Source organism: Mustela nivalis (assembly GCF_964662115.1).
Source record: "Mustela nivalis genome assembly, chromosome: 12".
NCBI lineage: Eukaryota > Metazoa > Chordata > Mammalia > Carnivora > Mustelidae > Mustela > Mustela nivalis.
This window is the reverse complement of record NC_139031.1, coordinates 98455893-98472005: the sequence shown is the minus strand read 5'-3', so window position 1 is coordinate 98472005 and position 16113 is coordinate 98455893. Positions and strand designations below refer to the sequence as shown.

Genomic DNA, 16113 nt, shown 5'->3' with positions numbered 1-16113 from the left:
ACTGGGAAGGAAACAGTAAGCACGGCCAACAGGGCTGTGCCTTCACTAAGGCCATTTTCCACACACTTGTCCAGTGTAGCTGCTATGCTAAACAATTATTTCTGCAGAAAGATCTTGATGGCGGTCTAGCCTCTGACACAACTAAGGCATTTGGAATAGGAAGGCCAATTTCACTCTCTACCGTCTTGACATATTCCAGACTTTAAGGCTAGTTGACTAGATGGGCCGTGAGGCAGGACTTTGCCCAACACTTAATTTTCCTCAAGGTTGTGCCAGCAGACTTGACTTCCTCAAGGAGGAAATGGAGCTCCTGGCCATAAAGTCTGCCCTTCAGGTCTGCCGGCCACATGCAGCAGGCATCTGACCAGCCATGGGCGCTTCCAGCAGCTGCTGCCTCTAGCTGCCAGCCAGTAGCCGAGACATAGGCCCTGTCCTTTTAGCATGTGGAGTTCAAGATGAACTGAGGTGTCATCTCAAGTTTTGTCCAGAAAACCACAGGGTCAGATGGGTGTTGTGTGTACCAGAGATCTTGGGACATAGCTATCCAGGGAGTTTCACAATCTCTGTCTTAGTCAGCTCAGGACACCATGAAAAAATGCCACAGAGGCCGGGAGGAAGGCTCAGGGCTTAGACAACAGAAATTTATTTCTCACTGTTCTGGAGGCTGGCAAGTTCAAGCTCAAGGTGGAACAGAATTTAGTTTCTGGTAAGAACTCTTTTCCTGCCTTACAGAGAGCTGTCTTCTCATTGTGTCTCACATGGAAGAGAGAAAGAGAAGAGAGAAACAGAGATCTCTTCTGTTTCCTCCTCTTTTACAAGGACACTAGTTCTAACAGACCAGGGTTTTACCCTTAACGTTAATGTAACCCTAATTAGTTCCTTAAGGCTCTATTCCTAATCAGCTACATGAGGTTTGGGTTTTAACATATGAATTTGAAGGGGGCACAATTCAGTTTGTAGTTGTCTTATAACCTTGCCTGGACATGAGGAGTCCCTTTCAGAGTCCCAAACAGACTGTGTCCAGAACGTCTGGTGGCTCTACCAGATAACCCAGTGACGCTGGAAACAAAAATGGGCAGTAGAAGTAGTTGACAGGTGTTTGTACACATCAACGTATGAGCTTCTGACTCTGGGCTCCATGGGGCCAACCCTGCTCATTAAAAAATATGTATATATTTAAAATATTTTTGTTTATTCGTTTTAGAGAGAGAGAGAGAGAGAGCACAATGCAAGGGGAAGAGCAGGCAGAGGGATGGGGAGAAGCAGGCTCCCTGTTCAGGGGCTCGATCCCAGGAACCTGGGATCCTGACCTGAGCCGAACGTAGATGCTTAATCAACCGAGCCCCCAGGTGCCCCCCAGCCCTCCTTGCTTTGGTTCTCTGGATTTCTGGGTCACATATCAGTGTGGGCATGTTCTGCCTGGGAGCCACGGGTTGGGGTTCTTCGTCCCGAGCTTATGCCCTTTTGGAGGGGAGCAGCTGTCTTGCCACTTTATTTGTGCTTTTCTGGCCTTCCTGAAACCATGGCACGATTTCAGACATCTGATGTGCCCAAGGTAAGGCGGCCACCTCTTACTGGGCTCGGCTCAGATCTGGCAGGGAGTCGTGTTTCTCAAAGGTACAGCTGCCTGCTACTTTCCCGGAGTCACTGTGACATGAGCACTGGGGAAGGGGCAGGAGATCTGTTGCTAATGTACATCCCAATTTCAGGTCCAGGCTCAGTGGATTTCCCTCTGTTGAAGCTGGGGCTAGTTAGAGAAGTCCAAGTGGAGTCTGCTTAGAAAGAACAAGGGACTTTACTGACTCTTAGAACTAAGAATTAAGCATGTTTCTTCCCAGTAACAGGATTCTGGTTCTCAACCCTTGCTGTCAGGAGTCAGTTTCTCTCTATCACTCAGCTCTGCTTTGCTCTGGGAGTCATCTCGGGGAAAGACAACTTCCAGATGACCCAGGCTTTCATGACTCCTACAACTAACAATCTGATAAAGAAAGAGAACATTTTTTTCTCCTAATGTCCTCACCCCTCTCCGTGAATACTCTGGTTGGTTTTGTTGGGTCATATCTTACCCCTTAACCCATCAGAGTCTAGAGGGATGGGACACACCAGTAGGCCAGCCTTGTGATGAAGGAGGCTGCAGTCCTCAGCTTTCAGCCCTGACGAGACTATATTGAGTGCAGAAGTTTCCATGAGCAAAGCATGTGTGACAAACGAAAGTGTAAATACATCTGCTGTTTAATGTCTCCACTGCACACACTTGAGGTGGACGTTTAGCTGGGATGTGATGACACATCAGAGGGCAGCAGGAACTGTACCTGCTACTCTCAGGACAATGGGATCACTTGGCTCCCCACTGCAAAGTTCATGTATAGATACCCTCCTGATGCCTCCATTTAGAAAACACTGCAACTTGGTTTTCATCCTTTGTACATCATACTTCTAGCACTTATGCTGCCTTTGGGTTGTGAGGGGCATTATCTTGAATGATGGACACACAGGAAACCTGACTTCCCACATGTTAGTCCCTCCCTATATGGGCTACTTGTTGACCATAATCTTACAGTGCTAATAGTGTTTTGGCTCAGCACAAAGTGGCCTTTTGCCGACACATTTCTCATTTTTTGGGCAAGTCTCCCTTGATTTGTCCTTTTCTTTTCATAGTTACCTATTTTCCAGCATGTCCCCCATCCCCTTCTCAGATTCTGCCCCACCCAGCAAAGGGAGGCCAGGTAAGGGCTTGGGGTTGGGAGTGGGCATGGACGGCAGCGATGATAGCTTGTTTTCTTTGAAATCTTGTCCCTGGTTTCATGAAGCTTGAGGAAAGGTTTTTGAATTTTAAATATATTTTGCTCATTAGATGAAAACCCACCCCTCTCCCCCAGTATTCATTATCCTCCAAAAGAGGGATAGCATAATATATGAGTAGGATTTGTAGAATTAATTTGAAGACTATTTGCTCCAAGGCAATCATGGGAATGTCTCAATATCAGATTACTAAGTGACTTTCTCAGAATCATGGTAGGAAAGGAGCAGACGTTTTGTGGTCAATCAGTGATGCAATGACAGTGATGCAGGACAATGCATAGGGCTCATGGAGGTCAGCCTGAGACAGAGTCAGGGGACAGTCCTAATCTGCCAGAGATGGGGGTGTTTAGTCCAGGAGCTAATGTTTGGGAGCCTGGATCATCCTGATTGTGGGACTGAGATATGTGTGAATGCAGGTCCCTGTGTTGATTGTTCGGCTTCTAGAGAGAGAGAGGAGTGGCATCTAGTAGGCCCAGCAGCACAAGGGTCTTAGGAGGGTCAAGGCCAGCACAGAGCTGGCATGGAGGTCTGGACTGGGCTTGACAATGAGACAAGACCCTGGGGGAACCTTCAGGAACACTTGGGCACATTTTAAAGCACATTAATATCTAAAAAGAAATATCCCTGTGATGTAGGCCAGACACATCCGACCATCTCATGTTGACCATTCCCTGGTTTTCCCTGTTGACTCCTTCCACTCTGGCATTCGACCATTTATTTTCTGGCACCCAAACTGTGACTTTTCTTCCTAAACTCTAGTTCAGTCTTTCCCAAACGTGGTTAGTAGTCTGCTCTAGAGAAAGTATTTAGTCAAACTTCTGTGGGTATTCAGGTGCCAGAGAGTGAACACAGAGTCTCAGGTGCCAATCAGAGAGTGACGCTTTGGGTGCTGCCATCTGTCCGTCATAGAAGTTATCACCGCGCCGCTGGGAGCAAGTGTTTCCTAAGCGTTTGCATGAAGACCACACAAATGAAAATAAGCAGTGGCCATCTGCTACAGCAAGGCTGTTGGCGACCATCACTTGCTTTTGGCATGAACTCAGAAGAGGACTGGGAAAGCTTTGTGGTGGAAAGAAACAGAAGGCTCAGGTGCGCCCCGACTGGAGACTGTTGTCATGACAAAGCTGGAGACGGATGTAGAAGGAGGACAGCCTACTTGATTGGTTAGGAGTAGTTATTTGACTTTCTTTGCGTTGGTCCTGAGTTGGAAATAGGAACAAAAACTAATGAAGCTGTCCGTTATTAATCGAGTTCTGGCCATCTGGGGCCAGTTGTTACAGAAGTTCTTGTTTGGTTTCCTGGATTGTTGCTACAGAGTGCAGCCCGAGTGCTTCCAGGTCCGACTTCCAGCAGCCGGGCTTCCTGAGCTGGTTACTGTAGGTATGGGGTTGCTGCAGGTTGTGGGCTAGAGCTCTATTTTCACATGTGGTCTGGCCGCTGTCTGTTTGTGTATTCATTCTCTCAAGTGCTTGGATATCGTAATAGACTTCTAAAGAGTAGCTATACTGTTATTGTCGTCTACACTGAGGATGTCCACATCGTTCACCTAGATGGTTTCAGAGCTCGGTTTTGTTTCAGTCAGTGGCTTCTCTAAAGCATGCATGCCCTAGGGCCATTTTCGTATCTGGCTAACTGGCTTTGTGGCCTGTCCTTGTGGAGGGAGCTTGGCCCAAGCTTTGGCACATCAGTGTGGTCAGAGCCATGGGTGCGAACAGTTGAATAGGGCTCCTTTCCTAGAAGAGCTCCTTTCCTTTCCAGGTTCCACAAATGATTTTTATCATGTTCTGTGCTTTGTGTTCAAATTCTCTAATATTATAAACTTCTCTAGGCCAGCATGTCTTCTGTAAGGCCTGCTTCCTTCTGAATTCCTTACTCATCTCTCCCCCTGCATTTCTCAATTTCTTTATCTCCTTTTCTCTTCCTTCCTCATTTCCTTTGGTACTTTCACTTGAACTCCAGTTTTTTATTATTTTCTGGTTCTTCTATTTCCTCAGTCTCAGAGCTTCCAAAATGTTTCCAGACTAGAAAATTATATTAGTTTTCTTACTGCTGCTGTAACAAATTCCTATAAACTTAGTGGCTTAAAACAACACAAATTTATTATCTCGCAGTCCTGGAGGTCAGATGTTTCACCGAGCAGATATCAAGGATATCAAAGTGTCATTGTGTTTCTTCTGGAGGCTCTAGGGGAGAATCCTTTTCCTTGCATTTTCCACTCTCTAGAGGCCACCTGTGTTCCTGGCCTCACAGCCCCTTCCTCTGTCTTCAAAGCCAGCAGTCCTTCCCTTCAATCTGTCTCTTTCTCTGACTTCTGTTTCTGTTGTCATACCTTCTTCTCTGATTCCGATACTTAAGCCTCCTTCTGAGGACAAGTACCTTGAGGCCACCTAGATAATCCAGAGTAATCTCCCCACCTTAATATCCTTAAATCAATTTAATCACATCTGTGAAGTCCTTTTGCCGTGTTAGGTAACATAATCACTGGTTCTGGGGATTAGGGCATAGAATCTGTTATAGGCTGAATTGTATTCTTCCAGAATTCACATGTTGAAGTCCTAACCCTCAGTACCTCAGACTGTGACTGTGACTGGGGACGGTATCTTTAAAGAGATGATTAAGTTAACATAAGGTCACTAGGGTGGGGCCTAATTCAAGATAACCGATATCCTTATCAGAAGAGCAAACTTGGACACAGACATACACAGAAGGAAGGTGATATAAGGGTACAGGAAGAAGACAGCTGTCCGCAGCCAAGGAGAGAGGTCCCAGGAGAAACCAAGCCGCCAACACCTTGATTGGAGACTTTCAGCCTGGAGAATCATGAGAAAATAAGTGTCTGTTGAACCTAGCCAGTCTTTTGCAATTTCTGTGTCATAGTCTGTGTTATGGCAACCCTAGCAAACTAATACAACATCTTGGGGGATATTATTCTGTTGACCACAGGAGTGATGGTCTAAAGTTGGTCTAACTTTCGTGTATTTTGGGAGCAGTAATACTTCTCCTTATACTTGTGAGACATAAGAGATCAGAGGCCTACATGCACTGACGTGTTTGCATGAGCTGAGATATTTCTGTAAGCCTCTTACTATTTGAAAGGCTCTGAATTTGAAACGTGACATGGACCTCTTCCGAAGATAGTTGGGAGCCAGTAGGCAATTTTTTGGCAAGAGCAGACTGGAGCTGAATTAGGATTTGGAACACTGATAGTCTGTCTACACCAAAGAGAAGCTCTCCTGACAGAGATGAGAAACCGGATCCAACTACAGACAGTGGTAGAGAGGTCACTGCCGGATGTTCCCGCGGCGTATGGACGTGGGCCTCCGGGGTGCAGGCCATAAGGACTCTACGGTCTCAAAGGCATTTACAAACCATCACGAAGTCGACTAAATACACGGGCTTTTTATAATTGTCATAATTGTAGAAATAATTGTAGAAATCCTACCCACTCTTGGTGATAGACTCCTGCCCCCTTGCTGTGGAGGGAGGGGTGGGGCTGAGGGTGAGGCTTCCTCCCTCCCCCAGCACTCACCATTGTGGCCACATGGTGTTAGAGGTGACTGGGAAGAGAGAATGTGGAAGAAAAGAAATTGTGTAACAGTATCACAGAAACAGTGCTGCAATTATCTCATGCGTTTCTCTTCCATGAGGTCACAACAGCATGAGGGCAGTGGCTGTGTTTGGGTTGACTATCACTGCATGACGACCTAGCACTGTGTATGGCACATAGTAGGCCCTGAACATATTAATTAATAAATTAATTAAATAATGGGATTAACTAATCAATTCCAGATGGAAGGGACTTTGGAGAATGAGATGAAGCTGACTTAGCATTTGTACATTACTTTGTAATTTCTGAAAGACTTTCATGTTCATTTTCTCATTTGATGCAAGCCTGTGAGGTTGCTGGTGTTTGGAGGACTCTGACAATGATGGTCCCATTCGGGGAGGCACAGGTATGTGCCCACGAGCATGTGATCAATGGCAGGATTGGGCCTGGAAAGCACTGCTCTGACCTGTCCCATGGTGTTCAGCTGCCTACCTTCCTCGATAAAGAAAGTAAGGTCTACAGCGGTAGAATGATCCTCCCAGGGTCACACAGCTAGCTCACATGAAACTCAAAGTCATGGTGAAAATCTATCAGGTAAAAACAAGTTTTCTTCAGTTACTTGCCTCCATTTTAAAAAATTCTGATCCAAGGCAGATTCCTTTGCCACTGTGTAACCACACTTTCCCTACCAGGATACTCCTTTAGAGTAAGTGAAAAGAATTTGAATTTGGGGATCTTTGTTTATGTGACTATTGAAAGGTCATCACTTTTACTTGCTTTCCTCATATTCTCTTAGGAATAATCTGTATGTGTTTTGTAAGGACAATTTGGCATGCCCTTTCCTGTCCTTTCCAGTATATTTGAAATGAGAAAAAATAATTCCAGTCTGGAAATGGCTTATACAGAAACGCCTAGAGCTGGGCGTACTTGGTATGAATCTGTGCCTGGCCTGTGGGAACTGAGGGGGCAAAAAACTGATCGTGGCTTCCCAGCGCCTGAAGGGTACTCGGCCTTCGAGATACAGTTATTCCCTGGGTCCTTAAAGATTTCCTCATGGTTTAATGCCCTTACACTGGAAAAAAGTCAACATCTGCATATTTTCTCTTGTTACTGGGCAACACTCAGTACCTCAGTGTTTGAGTGGGACAAACAGAGCATTTTATTGTCCTGAGAGGGCAGCTGGAATACTAAGACAAAAAAGAAAAAAAATTAGCCTGTTCAGAGTCACCTTCTGTCTGAATCATCCTACTAAGTCATTTCATTAAAAGGGATTCTTATTTTCATAAAGTTCTGTCTAGTTATCTTATAGGTGACTGTTGTGTTAAGCAGGACTATTTACTCTGATTCTTTAGAAACAGGTAAAAAAATAACTGTAGGTTTAAAAAATAATGTATTACTCATCCTTGTGTAATAAACACATCCTTTACTTGGGTTAAATATTAGAAATATTTCTTTCCTTTTCGATAGCCTCTCCTGTTTGCAATATTTTCAAATAGAATACATTCTAAGAGACAGAGTGTACTTCTAACAATGAGATATCTTCATCCCATGTACCTGTGACAAACTGTTGCTTAAAATATTTCCTTCTCCTCCTGTTGAAGGATTATGGAAACCCACCAAAGCACAGCTCAGATGAGGGAATATGACTGACTTTCCCTAATGAGGAGTAAGCAAAAAGCTTGTTGATGACCTTCACCAGCAGTAAGAGTCTCACGTTTTGGTTAACATAGTCTGCACACCTGCCAGCGAAAAAATTAAAGAGCGCCTCAACGGAACAGCCATGCCTTTGGGGAGGGGAGTGGACACTGGGTCTCAGGGCTCCTTACTTCCCAGGAGTCGGACCGCAGGGAAGCCTGTGAGCATGCCCGTCACAGGTGCTCAGGAATTCACTTCCTTCCGTCTCCTTCGTCCCACGCTGCTCTCCAGTCTCGTATAAAGTTGAAAAGCCATAGTAAAGTTTGTGACATGCTATTGACCTGAAGGGTATGGTGGCTCGGGGAGTCTTATTGCCTCTTTAGCAGGCTGTGGAAGGGTCTGGGTCCCTGGTCTTGGCAAGAGCGTGCAACTGATGCCACGCTGTCCAGAACGCAGGAACCCGGGAGCACTGAGAGACCCCGGACCCGGCTGGGACTCTGCTCTGGAACAGACCACTGAGGCCCAGGAGCGGGAAGTCATTCGTGTAACGTCAGGAAGTCAATTGGCAGAAGGGGCTGGAATTTAGCTGCTTCATTTCCGAGTTAGCACTCTGAAAATACCGCACCGGCATTTCTGAATCTCAACAGCCACGGAGCACGGGCCTCGGCCTGCTACGGTGTCCGTGCCACACGTCACCAGCAGAGGGCACCATTAACCTGCGGGTGTTTCCAAGAATTTTGGTATCTAGTGCAGACATTATAAGGAATGCACGAATACTTGATAAAATATAATATGGAGATATTGCATTCATAGATTTTTAAGTATAGACACCGAGTGTTTGAAGGCATAGGATTTTATAAAAGGATACAAAACATCACAATTTGACCTAAACCTGGAGATAGACCCCTCTATGATACGTGGACGTTCACTGAAACACTGGATTTAGGGAAGTATCCGCATTGGCGGAGCAACTCAGAAGCCACTGAGCATGTCTGTCCCGATGTCATCCAGGCACTGCCATGTGCACTGAGATACAACAGGTGGGAAAATTGGATTTGTTCCCTCTTTCAGACGAACTCATCCCTCCGCCATCCCCACGTTCAAACAAATAACTCTTCACGGTGCAGGGTTCCCCGGACAGCCCAGCAGGCAGATGCGGCACCACTCTGCCCGGCACATGCCAGCTGTCTGACCTGGTGGCAGTAAGGCCTCCTCCCAGGACCGTCCCAGGAATGAAACGAGGCCCTGTAGGAAAGCCATCAGGCGCGGTACCCGATGCGCAGTACGCAGGAGGGGAGAGCACCTGTTCCCAGGTGAGGGCCTGCGGCGTCAGGCTGGACTGGAGGCAGCCGGTGGTCTGCGATGTTTGACCACCAGGAAACCCAGTAGGGCAATGGGCTTCGGAGTCAGGATGAAAGCGGAGACCCGGTGCTTGGAACGTGGGAAAGTGGTGAGCGTGGCTTTGTCCTTGGACTCAGGAGGGCCTTTATCAGAAGAGGGACTAGAACCGCACCATGAATAAGGCGGGAATTCGGTGGTCAGAGGCGTGGCTCCACCGGCTGTGGCCGTGCCCCCTAGACTCTGCGTCAGTGCGCGCGCGTGCCTGTGCGTGTATGTGCGCGCTGCCAAGCTCCGCACCATGTGCGGTTGTGCCAAGGGGTTGCGGTGGGAAAGGCGATTTTCACGGCTGAGCGCTCCGTGTTCACCCTGGGTCTTGGACTCGCAGGCGGTGCAGGCAGTCAAGCCAACGCTTCTAATTCCAAATGGGTATTAGAAGTTGCCTCTGGAGACTCCTGCCCCAGCGTAGGTTCTGTTCAAATGAACCCCCTTCCCTTCTCTCCCCATCGTCCTCTGCCTGCGCTTTCCCTCTTCCTTCTCTTCCTCCCTCCTGCCCGTCCCCTGCCTCTCCCCTCTGCCCACTCGCCTTTCCTTCATGCCTCCACGGGTTAGAGATGGTGTCAGCGACATTTCAGCTCTAACAGGGGGTCCCTGTGGAAGCGGCGATGGCAGAAGCGGCAGGCGCTGTAGGCAGAACCGGGTGGAAGAATGGCGATGGAATGAGGCTGAGTGGCGGGGGTGGTCATTGCAAATCCAGCGACTTGCAGAGCTGGCTGCTGGTTTTTTATTGATTTTTTTAGGGGGAGCAGAGGTAGGAGGAAGTTATAATGTGTCGTTTCTAGACGCAGTAGATGTGCATGTGAACCTCAGGAAAGGGGAAGTGACTGGAGAGACACATGTGGATGTTTTCCATATGGAAGTTATAAATTAAGTGTGGATCAAATCTCTGAGGTGTTAAAAAAAAAAAAAAGCAGAAGCCGAGAGGGGGCTTGGATTGAAAATTGAGATAAGTTCCCTTGAGGGCCCAAGAGGAGACTGAGAAGCCCGAGGAGAAGGCAGCAAAGAGGCCAGGGAGACCCGTGTGGGATGCACTAGGCAGTGGGGAAGGAGACTGTCCGGGATTTGGTGGGGGCAGTTCCCACCCTTTGGAGCTCAGGTGCCCAGTGCTGATGAGCTGCCATCCTTACCAGGTACAGGGCTTTGGAGGCTGAAGGTGGGGGCAAAAGCAGCCTCTTCTCTGCTGAAATTACCGACAAGTCACCACGTGTCAACACTGAGGACAAGTGAGGTGGAGTGCGGATGAGCTGAACTAATCGCTGAACCAATGTGACTAAAGCAATGAGACGGAAGGGTAGAGGGACCTGCCTGCTTTCGCTGAGTGCCATTTCCCTTTCAGCCTCAGTCACTCTGAGGAAGTTACAATTAAATCCATTTTGTAGAGGAGACTGAGCTATATGTGTCCCAGATCGCAGAACTAGAAATGGTAGAACCAGTTTCTAGCTGAGTTGAATGACTCCAAAATTGAAATTCCTTCGGCAGGGCCCAGCTGCCTTCCAAACACTGCATGCCCCCTGCAGTGGACTGTCCGTTGTTCAATGAGCCAGTTTCTCTGTGGCCGTGCCCAGCTGCCCACTTAACACAGTTATTCGATAGACGGTTTTCAGTCCTTATCTTCCATGACATCCAGCTGGTATCTGACCCGGACTGTGTCCTTGAAACTCCTCTCCCTCAATTTCTGCAAAACCACTCAACTATTTCTTTGCATTACCTTTCCCCAACTTCTTTTCCACTGTCTACCCCTTTAATCGCTAGTGCTCTCCAGGGCTATGTTCTTGGATATCTTCTTTAACTTTACTCCGGGAAACACAGACTAAAGACTTTGGGGGTCAGGGAGGGAATGTAAATGAGAACAGCCACCGAATGTAAGATCTTGGCATGCCCAGCTCCTGTGAGGTTCAGGAAGGTGCTATAGAGATATGTGGTCGAAGTGAGGGGTAGTGAGGAACGTGGGAAGTAGGGTCTGTGAGAAGCGAACAAGCAATGTCCAAAAGGAGCTTAGGCAAAAAGCGACTGGGAAAATGTAGAGTCAGAAGAAAATTAGCCTTGAGGAAATTAGTAGGATGTTTGGAACTAAAAGAACTTGAAGTCTGATGGTCAGTTTAGGCCAATCAGATACCAAAGGCTAGGAGATCATTCTTTGCATTGTGCCCTTTAGACAAAATCTCTGAGCAATAAATAGGCAAGTAGACTCCATTTACAACAACCATCTGAGCAAGCCGCTGGGTCATTCTGAGGTTAGTATTCGAACTGGCAGCAAAGCGGGGGGTGTGAACCAAAGTTGGGACACTGTGTCACGGTGGAGATGGGTAATGAGGACAGGCAACACTGAATGGGTACCAAAGGGCATTGTTAGCAAAGGCGGAGTGGCTTCCACTGATAAATGAGAAATTCCATCCATCTTTTCATTTGAAAAAATTTAGCTTTGGGGCACCTGAGTGGCTCAGTTGGTTAAGCATCTGACTCTTGATTTTGGCTCAGGTCATGATCTCAGGGTCGTGAGATGGAGCCCCACTTTGGTCTCCACACTCAGGGCAGAGTCTGCTTGGGATTGTGTTTCTCTTTCCTCACCCTTTATCCCTCCCTCTATCCCTCCCTTCTCCTCAAATAAATAAATAAATAAATATAGTCTTTTAAAAAATTTAAGGAGTCTCCATTGTCCTTACTAGGAGAACATGGCACTCATCCAGGAACACCAGCTTTTGAAAAGAACGCTTAGGGAATGTCGTGACCCTAACATGCCATTAGTCCGACCACAGTGAGATATACAGGAAGGACTGCAAATTGGAGAGCAAAGTCACCTTTTCAAATGCATGAGGTCACTTGGAGATTTGAAGCTGGGGTTGGAAACCTCTCCTGGTAACTACAGAAGTGGAATGGAGAGGGAGTGGGGAGGAATCCCCAGACTATGGATCCTTCTCTGAGTCTCCTTCGTCTCATTCCCACCAGCTTCTCAGAGCAACCTTGCTTCTTCACTATTATCATTATCAGGTAAGCAGCTGAAAGACGTCCCGCCCAGCCCGTGTGTCCTTGTGGTTTCTCCTACACCTGCCCCTGACCTTCTTTACTATTCTCAAAGCAAATACAATCCCAGGGATCACATACCACTTCACCTCTGTGGCCAACTCTTAGGAGAAGGGTATTTCAGTCTAATTTTCAGCCAAAAGCAGCCCCCGGAATTCTGAAATTGCTAGATGTATGTTGGCACATGTAAACGAACAGGTCCCCTCAGACAGACTTCAGACCCTCAGCAGCTCCAAGACTCTCCACTCTCGTTCAGATTCATTGTGAGATTTCCATGGCTCCTCTCCTGACACTTCTCTCCCTACACACTTGGGGTAAACATCATTAGCTAATCAAGGTATTCTTTCCACGGTGCCTCAGACCCCTGGTAGGCAGTTGCTTCCAGCTGATGGAAACTGGAACTTGAACTGAGCAGATTGACCTGCTGAGGCTCAGATCTTTCTAGCCTGGCACTTACAACATCCTGTGTTCTTACTTTGCTATTAATTGATTTGGGGCTTCACCCCCCTAACTCTGTATCTTTTCTCATCTTGTTATTTCTGCCTAGGATGGTCTCCCCACCGCATAACAATTCCTCAAGCCAAGACCCCATCTATTCAGACTCGAGGTTGTTTTGATGCCAGATGAGAAACACAAAGTCATGCTTCCTTTTCTTCCAGTAGAAAACTAGTGAGTATCCATGAAAGACAAAAACAGCTCTGTAGAAGGACAGCAAAAGAGCCATACCCAAATTTCGGGGGAGACTTTGACATCGCTGTCCTTGGCAACCAACTCTAGTTCTGAATTCTGCATACCTGCTTTCTTAATCAGTCTAGGAGAGAGGAAGGCAGAGAACATGGGGACTCACACTGTCTTCTGCCTGTAGCTCTAGGTAGAATGGCTGCATTCACCAGGACACCAGGAAGTTAACTCCCTCTGATGTGTTAAAAGTCCACGTCTAAAAACAAAACGTCCCCCAACACACATGTGGACGGTGTGATGGGCTGGAGACATCCTCCATACCTCGTTTTCATACTGTGTGACCAGGCCAAGAGAGACCTCTCCATTCCAGGATGGACGAATGAATCTTTCCCGTCACAGGTCAATTTCCCCTGCAAGAAAACAGACAAACTCTGGTATTTTAAGCAGCTATGCCTCAAGGCACCCTGATTACATACCTCAGAAAAAGCAAGACATAAAAATTCCAGTCCTTCTCCCGAACAGACCCAACTCCACACCACATTAACAAGGCATGGATACCTACGGAAGAATTTGTAGATATTCAGAGGATTTGCATTGCAAACCCCTATTACAAAATCCTTACATTTTTTTTTCTTTTTCCCTGAATTCTTTCTTGGAGTCAGCAGCCTTGCTTTCCACCTAAAAGTCAGTGCATCTGGGCTTTTCCGGCAAGGCTGGCTTCAGCCCTGTCTTTCCAGACCCTGCACACTATCTCTTCCCTAATATAGAACAAATTCCCATTTGTATCTTCACATTCACTCCTTTGGTGATCTAACAAGATTCTCCTTGGAATTTACTCCCATGCTAGAGGCTGTTGGTAGTATACAATATCTGCTTTCCCACTTTCCTACAATAAGTGAGTTCAAGAGTTTTATCTGGGCACAGAATAGACTCCATTGCCCAGTGTCCCCATTACAGCAAGGTGTAGTTATGTGAGAACATGGCACCAATGGCGTGTAAGTGAAGCATGGACACAGCTTCTGAGACATGTTCTTAAGAGCAAGAGGCACAGTCCTTTCCTGCCTTCATCTCCTTTTTGCCTGGAATGTGGTTATTTTGGCTGGGATTAGAATAGCCATCTTGCATTAAGAGGTGGGAGTTTTGTGCTGAAGATGGCAGGGCAACCAAAGAGAAAAAAACATGGCCCTAATGGATGAATAAAATTTTATTTAAATTTTAAAATTCTAAGTTTTCTTTATTATATTTTTTCTACAAGCATTACATTTATAATCAGAAACAAACTAAAATTCCATCATTTGAGGCCTATTTATAGTTTTACTTTCTCTATTAAGACTTCAATTATTTTTTTAATAATTAAAAAAATTTTTTTATAAACATATAATGTATTATTAGCCCCAGGGGTACAGGTCTGTGAATTGCCAGGTTTACACAACTCACAGCACTCACCATAGCACATACCCTCCCCAATGTCCATAACCCCACCACCCTCTCCCTACCCGCCTCCACCCGGCCACCCTCAGTTTGTTTTGTGACATTAAGAATCTCTTATGGTTTAAGACTTCAATTATTTTCTCATATCAGATAAAATAAATAAAATAATTGACAATTTGATTCTTAAAATATTCCATTCTTTCAGTAAAAAAAGGATATTGGAATACTGGTAGCAGAGGTCAGATATGGACCCCTGATTTTTTTCTCTATAGATGCTCAAATCTTCAGCTGAGACTCACATTTGCCTTGCCCTACTATCCTGCAAAATTTCAGAACTCTGAGGCTTCCCTTAACTAGGACACAGGAGGAAAAAACAAAAGGATGATTAGGACACATGCAAAGGGTGTTGCTAGCAGAGGAGGAAGTAGTCAATTCTTTCCCATATTCCTGAATTTAGGGAAGGTCATCAAATGTTTTGTCTAGGGCAAAGGGGGTTGATGGGCCTTTTACTCATTCCTGATAAAATAGGCGAAAACAGTGAGCAAGTCAAGTGCGTTGCTTCCTCAACCCCAGGCCCAGCCCCTTGGTTGGGGCTCCTTGCACACACCGGAGAGGTAGGGCTATACGCCTCCAAATTCTGAGGCCTGAAGCATTTGAAGTCCTCTGGAGGGAGTGATGGCCAGGCTTTCGGATGGTGTGGGCTAGCCTCCTGTTTTTACAATCTGCAAGCTCCTATTACTTAGTGGGATGTGTAGATCCCTTTGCCTACTCCTCCTCTCATAACCTTAAACTCAGGTCAGGAATAAAGAGAGCAGTTGTGCAACAAGGCTTGATGGTAAAACCAGAGGAAAATCCTCTTAACTATGGCAACTTTTCCTCTTCTAGTATTCTGAAATTCAGAGATTCAAAGTCTCAACAAATAGAAGTAAGCCTCCATTATAAAAAATCTGCAAGATTCTGGTTCTCTGGATCTTCTCAAAAATTTTCCCCTAATGAGTTTCCATTCACAAAACCATCTCTCTTTTCATTCTCTCAAATTAAATGATAAATATTAGGTAATGTACAGACTATTGTGCTAGCCAGCGGGGAAAGACTTAGCTGCCTGCAGAAGCTCGTAACCCAAGGCGAGATGGGGAATCTAAAGGTGGAAAGTTACCCATGCAAGAGTCAATGGGATATGGATATGGGAAAGATTTTCTTGGCAGTGGGGAGGAGGATGTATGTACCAGCCTTATGAAAAAGGGGGGGCGTGAGCTAAATCCTACAGGATGGTTGGGGAGAAAGGTCATCCCAGGCAGAGCAAAAGCTTCTGGAGACAGTGAGCCAAGCAGGGATTGGTGTATGAGGCCGCAGGCGGGTGGGGTAGTGATGGTGGACATTGTCGTGCTAAATCTAGAAATCAGACAGAGGGTACTTTCTAGAGACCTTTGGACGCGTAAGCAGTATTCTGGTTGCAAAGGACAGTTCTGTCCTTTCATAATTTTGGAAGACAAATATGATAGGTAAGTCTCTGTGCATCAGAAGAGAGAGCAAAACACACAGACCATTTAGTAGTGAAAATATCCACATGGTGTCAGTGATATGAGAAGAGAAAGCAA

General features: G+C 46.2%; 1 long non-coding RNA gene across 1 annotated transcript; it reads left to right on the top strand.

Annotated features, from left to right (window-relative positions):
* The first annotated feature begins 635 nt into the window (after window positions 1–635).
* LOC309845822 lies at window positions 636–12988 on the top strand. The gene is made up of 3 exons (XR_014301521.1): window positions 636–706; window positions 12049–12370; window positions 12951–12988. It is a non-coding gene; the product is annotated as an uncharacterized lncRNA (long non-coding RNA).
* The last annotated feature ends 3125 nt before the right edge of the window (window positions 12989–16113 follow it).